This window comes from Argopecten irradians, unplaced genomic scaffold (genome assembly GCF_041381155.1).
Source record: "Argopecten irradians isolate NY unplaced genomic scaffold, Ai_NY scaffold_0635, whole genome shotgun sequence".
NCBI lineage: Eukaryota > Metazoa > Mollusca > Bivalvia > Pectinida > Pectinidae > Argopecten > Argopecten irradians.
In genome coordinates this window covers 1-9,294 of record NW_027188102.1, presented here as the reverse complement: position 1 = coordinate 9,294, position 9,294 = coordinate 1, and the positions used below count along the sequence as shown (strand labels likewise).

The following is a 9,294-nucleotide window of genomic DNA, read 5'->3' as shown; positions in this document are numbered from 1 at the left end:
AACTTGTTAATGTATTTCGCCATTAATGTATCAGTTAAAATTTGCGTATGGTTACCTGTTAAACACCTAGTCTGAATTGAATTAACCCCAAAACTCCTTATTGTTAATTTAGTTAATTAACAGTGTCAAACACCTGAACACTGTCAGTCTCTTTGCAGCATTCGTCCTACAAAATTACCCGGAAGTGCGATAAAATGTAAACAATTTGATCTAGATCATTTGGTAGCTTGTATTTAACGCTGTACTGCAAGAGCCCGACGCACTTTGAGTAACAGGAAATTGGAGTACGAAGTTTAGCCGTCTACTGCTTTCTGAAGTCATTCTTTTAATCTAAAGAAACAATATGTTCCTGTTTGTCATGATAGGTTCTACAGCGAGTAACAAAATATTCTTCATCTGGATAAGTAACTAGCGCAACTTTTGGTATACGAACGATAACAATGTATACACGATCTTACAAGAGATAAAAAGGATGCTATGGTCATGATGGTGTGAATCTGATAAAAGAAACCAACATGATTCGATGGTGACACCAACACTAACGCTTGACGTAGAAGGCCGATCTTCAGCAGACAATCGGAAATGAAACTAAAAATCACGATTTCTTTTATTCTGCAGTGCATCGTTTTAATAGGTAATCCAAACAGTAAAAATTGCAAAATAGCTTTATATTAGCTTAGTACTCCTGCTAAGCGTACCCCGTATGTGTGAAACAGGGTTTGGTCAATGCTCCAAATGTTTGAGGAGCTGAAAAATTAACCAAAGATCATCTAAATATTAGCTGAATGTTTGATCAATTGAGCTACTTGATTGGTGATGATCAACCTGATCAAGATCTAGAACAGTTACAAAAACACTTATTTACATTACAAACGTAGTGCATTTATAAGAATAGTGGAATGCCTGGGCAGACTGAACCGAAGACCTTTAAACAAAGGGTTCTGACTCGGACTGACCTGCCCCTAACACAATAATTTAGCGGGCTAGATATAGTCAAGACATTCAGATTATTCAAACCAATAAGCTAGCTGGATACTGTACCAAAGATTTGTTAGCAATCTGTACACTCTTTCCTCCTTTGTAGTCTGAGGTCTAAACAGCTATACATGTTAGGGTATATCCTCTTTATATAAAGCCTGATACAGGATTGAGCATGGTACCATATCTGTAAGAGGAGCAGACAAATACAGACCGTCACGCGTGGTTCAAACCTTCCAAACCCTTTAATCGTTTACCAATTGAGCTGCCGGCCCACTTGCAAAGCTGTCAACTTGAGCTCTGATTCAGTACCATTACTGATATTATATTAGCATAATGCCATACCTCCCGGCGTGAGACAAAACCTCCCGTATTTTAAAGCCTTTTATTGTCTCCCGGCAGGAGAGTCTAAATTCCCGATTTCTATAAACCCCTCCGTTTTATTTTCGTTGCCACATTTGTGTACATGCTAGGTTAATTTTAGCAGGAGAGTTACCACTCCCTGACCCCTTGACCAACACCCAAGTGGCCCTAATTAGCAGTCTTGGGCTATTTCCACCTTGGCTTGTGGTGTCACTTTCACTCATGTCTGTGTATTGCGTAAACTGAAATCAAGCAGCCGATCAGCCGCCTAGAAAACAATCAGCTGGCCTTTCAATAAATTTTTATGACTACAGCTAGTGAGCATTACAACAAAAACAAATACTGCTTACAACTGTGAATGATTTACTCACGCTTTTAATGTTAAATAGGCCTATCTGTATTTGATTGATGTCACAAACTTTGCAATCGTAATGGCCGCCATTTTGGGTAATTGTAATAGATGATCCGGATTTTATAGAATTTCCGGATTTCCTAATAACCACGTTTTTAAAAATGGAAAAAAGTATTATTTTTTTTAGAATTTCTGTGTGAATTTATTTTTAGAAAAAAAAAATATTAATAATAAAAAATTATCAGTAGTAAATGAATTTAAATAAATAAGATTAAAAAGAAATTTACTTTTTTTCTCTCTCAGATTAAATTACATTTTGAATACTACTGTAATGATTCTGCTTTTTTTAAATTTAGTGCTTGTAAATTTAAGAACTTTATCTAAGTTAATTATCCGTTATTTTGAAAGATTATTAAAAAGCCCAGTCTAATATTTCAAACAATAAAACTGCTCCAGAAACTGGGTGTATATAGGGATACTTTTGCAAAACCACACATTCCTTTATTTCAGTAAAATTCAATATGAATGCAGAATTTCATCATAAAAAAAGCAGATATGAATTTATTCATATATGTCGCGCGTAAACCTCCCTCTTTAGAGACCAAAATCCCTTAAAAATGGTTATCAATCTCCCTTTCCACCCCTATAAAAAATATGGCATGTATGTATTAGTACATCCAGCAGGGGTTTCAATAACAGGAGGTACCCGGTACTTTTTGCCGGTTAAAACGGTAAAAACCTAGCTGTGGTACCACCTGATTTGGGCTAAATTACATTAGATTAGCATACAGATAGTATAGAAAAGTTACCCCCTGAAATTGCAATTGTACCGCCTCTCCTGACAGAAAATGAAACCCTTGAAAAGACTATCCTTGTTGATTAAGTGTACATAAAAGTTTAAAGCTGTTTTGATGTAACCCTTGATCCAGAATTTTATTGACTTTGACTATGAATTTTTCTAGTACAAACTGAAATTGAAAAGACTATCCTTGTTGATTAAGTGTACATAAAAAGTTTAAAGCTGTTTAGATATTAAAGGTATTTCCACATATTTTTTCACATGTGCATGAGTTAAGAAAAGATAAAAATAATAATTATGATTATTGTATATCTTAGCATTTGGAAAAACTAATTATTATAAAATTACAATTCATTTCTATTGTTTAGTCAGTGTATGTATATAGTGATTAGACATGTGGAGAGAGGTCCATGTACCAATGGACCAAATATATTTATAGCTTTAATTTATTGGTAGAGCATCTGTCTTGAAGAAGAGAAATAATTTTGTGTTTAATGAATCCAGATAATAAGTCGTGGATAAATGTTTATATGTAACAATTGAGTTTTCCTACAAAGCAATATTAGTCTGATAGAGTTATGAATTGATTAGTTTTGATTTTTTACAGGTGCCTGCTTGCTGGTATATAGCGAGACCCTCCCGCGACTTCACATGGAGATGGAGAGTGTGTGTGTAGATGGTGCTGCCATCCTGGTATCACTTCATGCTCTGACTGCGATGCCAATTTCGTGTACAGTATGGTACAAGGATCAAGGTCGAACTCAATCCGTCGTCAATAAAACACAAGTTATTTCAGTTACAGACAATAATGTTACACTAAGCAATCTTAAAAAGGCTACACAATATCTCGTCCATGTTGTTTGTGATGATAACGAGTCCCTGCAGAAGAGCTGTAATTACAGGTATTTATGATATGGTTAAGCTTTGTTTATTAGCTTTTCGAATTGCTTTTCGTCCATGGTCCGTCCTTTCGACCGTCCTACTGTCAGTTGACAATTCTTGTTACCGCTATTTCTCAGAAAGTGCTGAAGGGATCATTCTGAAATTTCACATGTAGTTCCCCTAGGGCCCTAGTTGCAAATATTGCATTTTAGGACCGATCGGTCGACAAGATGGCCGACCGGCCACCATCTTGAAGCTCTTTTATGTGAATCTTATTTGATTCATTGTAATTTTTCCATACAATATAAAGTCATGCATAAATATTTGTCGAGGAGCATGAAGCCCTTCAAATAGACTTTACTGTTATGATGTCACAGGTCATTGTAATATGGCTTTTGAAATTAATATATTATTTAAAAGCTTGATGTTGTATATTTCAGGTAAATGTCTGTCAGATCAGCAGTCTAACAGACACGACGATGAACCTGATGTTTACTTACAAGGAGGAGGCTATATTTTCCTCGTCTGCTGTGTTGGACATTGTACTGGGTCTGATGTTCAGTGTGGCCGCCATTATTACACTGTCCATGACGGCGTATTATATGTATCGCAAATATCAACGTAGAAGACGACTTCAACAATTCCTAAGTGGTTTGTGTCATTAAAACCATTTTGTGTAAATTTTTAATAATATCAAAGATGCTACACCATAAAGGAATGATACTTTTTCCCTTTTACTACCGTTGAACCCTACCTGTGAACGCCAAAAGTGTAATTCAATTACGACAACTATCAATAGTACATGAATTCAAAGACAAGTTTCTCCCTGGCGTCGAGAATCAAAATGTTTCCTCATTCAATGGTTCGTTTACAAGGGCCAAATATGACTTAAAGGGCACATGAGTTTGGATGTTACAATTTGATGTTTGTGCAAAATGGCGGACGCCGTAGACAGTTTTCCTGAAAAAAATTGATCCAGGACTCCTTAGGTACATGAATGAATTCTTATTGCCGTGCTACCCCAACTGAGAACGACATGTGTATAAAAACCCCTACCGCTCTGCGACTGACTTGTATCGCTGTATTGTACCAGTGCAGCTGTGCTCTTTATAGACTCGAGTACTGTCGCCTAATCCACAGGTAAATTGGTACTGATGCTACACTTGCATTTGGCCTCTCACTTTCAGTACATATGGAGTTTACATTTTATGATTCCGTCTAATTATCTCAGCAAGCATAAGACATACAAGCATACACAAACATATCATTGTCAACCACCTGTGATCATCAGTGACTTGTTAACTGAGCTGTGAATGAATGGCTAGTTAGCTTAGCCGATCTATATATCATCAACAATGCGTCTGTATCTACTTAAAAACAAAGATTTTATTCTTCAAATTGCATCAACACTCACTTGAGTAAAGTACTATTGTATTGTCTTTATTTAAATATTTTAATGAATCTTCATATTTCTAGTAAAATTGTACTTGAAACTCCTAAAGCGTATCTAGCAATGCTCCTTACGTAGGGAACCACTGTGTTCCGGCTGCAGGCTGTGTGCAAAAAAGTCAAAACACAAGTGGGATTTATAAGATGCCTCTAAACGACATGGATTTAGGATTTGCAATATTATTACTGCAAAACTGACAAGCTACAAGGTTTGTGGCATTTTTAACTGTACTGTTATATATAATTAGTTATCAGCATGGATCTGGTGCTGTACAGGTACATATTATATGCTATCCGATTGCTCTTTAAAGTTTATTAATGATCTGAAACACACGTCCCAATGATACAGGTGTTTCGTCTCAAAATCTGTTTGAATGTGCAAATAATACTCAATGTGGTTTTACTAATCAAAAATATTTTTATGTTCTTTCTCAGAGCATTTTTCAAGCCCCCAAACAAGTACTGCACAAAGTAAGCTTGGTGCACTAAGCTTACTATGATAATTGTCACAATTATGATTGTGTTTTATGAAATGGTTAAAGTGTTCACTAGCAGAAGTGGTGGTACAGTCTGAATATATAATAGCCTGTGCCGATCCGCGATTTACCTGAAAACAGTACTGGAGTCTATATATGTCAGCTTTGAGCGCAATGTAGATAAGTCTAAATAAAAAAAAAAAAAAAAAAAAACAAAAGAATAACCAGAAATACTTACATGTTAATGTGATTTTTGCGATCAGCAGCAATGTTTTAGATTATTCTACGCATATATGAAGACTATAAAATACATGTATCACTTTAACCTAAATTTCAAATGTAACTAAATGCAGTATTAAATAATGATTAAGAAATTACTTTCTTTTGTTTGAGTCAATTCATTAAGAATTGACCATGGACACGTGGTGCACAACAGTATGTAGTACTTAAGTCGTTCACAGACCTATGCGGTTCACAGACCTTTAAACGACAGAAAGTCCGCAATTGAAGGTATGAAATTTCTCACAATTTTATCTGTAAGTTTCTTTCGGGGGGGGCCCTACTTCTGCCTATTTGGCATTTTGATCAACAAGATGGCCATGACTTGCCACCATTTGGATTTTAATAGTTTTAAGTTTGAAAAAAGCAGAGAAAAGAATTTTTTCAAGTTGATAAAAGCAGAGAAAAAATGTTTTAAGATTTGAATCTGAACCAATTACAGGCCTGCAAAAATCTTTCAAGATTAATGGAGAAGCTCGATGTCCCACTCTTCAAAGAAAAACACTCAGGACTGAATTATCTGTTCTTTGCCCCCATAAAACATTTTACATGGATAGTATTTTGGATCAAAAAGGAATCCCTGTCATACACCTTACTGGCAGGCGTTTAATGGCCCATGGACAACAGTTGACCCTTTTAATTTTGCACAAGCTAAGTTTCAGAATTTAGATTTGAGTCCCACCTTTCTCCGACATATAACGAGAATTTCAATATGGATTGAACCAAAGTACTATTTCTTCAATGAAGAAGAGATTCCTCTCTGCACTGGTTTGGTGATAATTAAATTCTTGTCTAGAAATGGATTTAACTGATATGGATGCGTGACAAAATTGTTGTTGCAGTACACCATACATAGACAAATCCCTTTGAAAGTATCTCTCAGAGCTACATGGAGGAGGACGTCGTTGATCAAGGGACACAAACTCCTGCTCAACTACCATCACACAAAGCTTAACCGCCACTGCCTGAGGAAAGTAGGAGGAAAGGTTTGGTGATACAGAAAATCTGGAGTTTGTTTATCAACAAACAGAAAATATCTATACCTTATTGAATGTTAGTTTATAGTTACATCTACAGAAATATTCCAAAGAAGTTCAGCTAGAGCATAGCGACGAAAAATATAGTATTACTTGCCCATATCTAAGTCTCTGCACCACTAAAAGTGTGCCTTTATACTCTGCCAACATTGCTGTTTGATTGGCTAAGAAAGATTCAAATTATCCAAAATCTCAAGATGCGGATTTTGTCTTTTGAGAAAAAAATCTAAAAATAAAAGGTGATACATTGTAGGCCAAAGTAAGTTTAATTTGGGTTTGTACTATATATGACTGGGTGCACTGACATACCACTTAAAATTGTTTGTACAAGTATCAATTTGATATCTGAATTGTCAATACTTTTTCTGAAAGTAAACGTACATAAAGCTTTTTGAATGTTGGTTAGATGTATAGACAATATATCTGACAATGTTTGGACTTTTCTTTGAATTATTCTATGTATTTCAGGTGGTTGTCATGTAGAAAGCAAATGTGTATATGCAATGGGAGATAACTGACCATTCAAGGGCATGTATGTCTGAAATGTCTTTACACAAAGTTCACTGCAAAAACCGTGTTATTTTGTCAATCAATTTTCTTTTTGCTAATGTGGTAGATTGATAACCTACTTTGCACAGGGGGTGGTGAAAAGGGGGATATTAATTTTGAGACTGCAGGTTCATCTGCTTTGTCTGTCTGTCAATGGCTTATCGTTTTCCCATACTTATTTTACAATAACTAACTAAATTATGAAATGATGATTTTTTTAAACACTGTAAACAAAAATAAATGCATGACAATTTTGGCAAATTCAATCATCACTTTCTGGAGTGGTAGTTTGGTAGAGTTATTGCCCCTTGATTATCTTAATCTGGGCAATGGTTGTTACACATAAAATTCGAATTACTTCCTTCAACTTGCACCAAAAAAGGCAAAATTACATTTACACTTATTTCTCATATTTATGAGCATCTAACAGGCCAAAACCTAAATACCAAGATATATAGTTTAGGTTTTTGGTAGTTAGCATCTTCAACAAAAAAATGTTATTAGTACATGTATATGATGTTTTCCCTGACATGAAATTTAGATCTAGATGTGCAAACTGACGTACCTCATAAAAATGTTTACTCACCCTTCAAAATAACAGAAAGTGGTGATATGAAATCCTAGCACAAATTGCCTTCGAATCTAAAATTTGATTGGCACTTAAATTAGTGATTCCAAACTGCTTACACCTAATTCCATTAGCACATGGTCATATTTTAGTGTAATTTTTAGTCCATAATATTAATTCTTCAAAAATAAGATTAAATGCCAATATATAAACAACTGCATTATGTACATTAAGACATATTCCATAGACATTGAAACCCATTGATTGTATTTCTCCTCCTGACTGGTTTTGCAGTTTGTGCTTTGATGACTGTTACAGTTTGGTGCTTTGACTGTTACAAGTTTTGTGCTAACGAGATGTTAGAGTTTGTGCTACGACTGTTAGAGTGCTACGATCTGTTTGTGTGCTTACGACTGTAAGAATTTGTGCTTGCTACGACTGTTAGAGTTTGTGCTACGAACCTGTTAAGAGTTTGATGCTAGCTATAAATGTTACAGCTTTGAGCTATGACTGTTACCAGACATGTTAACCTCTGGTGAACCAAAGAAGAGGTAGATTTTATAACTCAAAAGCCGGTTAGCATTGTTCGCGCCGCGTTTTTTTGTAAAACGACATAGACAAACAGTGTTACAAGTTTGTGCTACAACTGTTAAAGAGTGTGTGCTACGACTAAGAGTTTGTGCTGACGACTGTCTAGAGTTTGTGTTATAAATGTTTTACAGTTTGTGCTACAACTTAACAGTTTGTGCTATAACTGTTAGAGTTTGCTCTACGACTGTTACAGTTTGTGGCTATCTGGTTCGACTGTTACAGTTTGTGCTTACGACTTACAGTTTGTGTTTTATAAATGTTACAGTTTATGCTAGGAATGTTGTGCTACAACTGTTACAGTTTGTGCTATGACTGTTACAGACTAGTTTGTGCTACGACTGTAAACAGTTGGTGCTACGACTGTTACAGTTTGTGCTACAACTGTTAAGAGTTTGTGCTATGATGTTACTGTTACAGTTTGTGCTAGAAATGTTACAGTTTGTGCTACGACTATTACAGTTTGAGCTTTGTGTGATGTTCTCTTTAATGCCTTCTTATTCAACTATGCCAAATAGATAGAATTGTAATACTGCAACTGCAGCATATTGTTGTCATGTTTAGAAGTGTTTTGGACGTCCATTATTGTAGAGAACGGCCGTAAGCGTCATTTATTGATTTGGGTACGAATACTTATCTGCCAGTGGTGTGGTATATGTAGTCAAACAACGAAATGCTCATTCTATGTTATTTATTATTGTATCACCAAAGCCATTTACAGTAGACATTTTGGTTGTTTTTAGGATTGAGAGATCATTTGAGTGTAAATGCGGTTTGACATATTGCTTGTTGTAATTATACCTGTCTCCTCACAGAGTAATTTTATCTCCCTTGTAGTTATTCTGATGACACAATGTAGCTTTTACTTAGCTTTAATAACCAAACATACTTTTATGATTTTGATATTGTTTTTTAGAAATCTTGTATTCACTTTTTGAATGAATTTCAACATTTACATACTATTATTAGCTATT

At 35.2% G+C, this 9,294-nt stretch overlaps 1 pseudogene; it reads left to right on the top strand.

Moving 5' to 3' along the window:
• Positions 1-229: 229 nt before the first annotated feature.
• Positions 230-6,533, top strand: LOC138313291 (uncharacterized; annotated as a pseudogene).
• Positions 6,534-9,294: the final 2,761 nt, after the last annotated feature.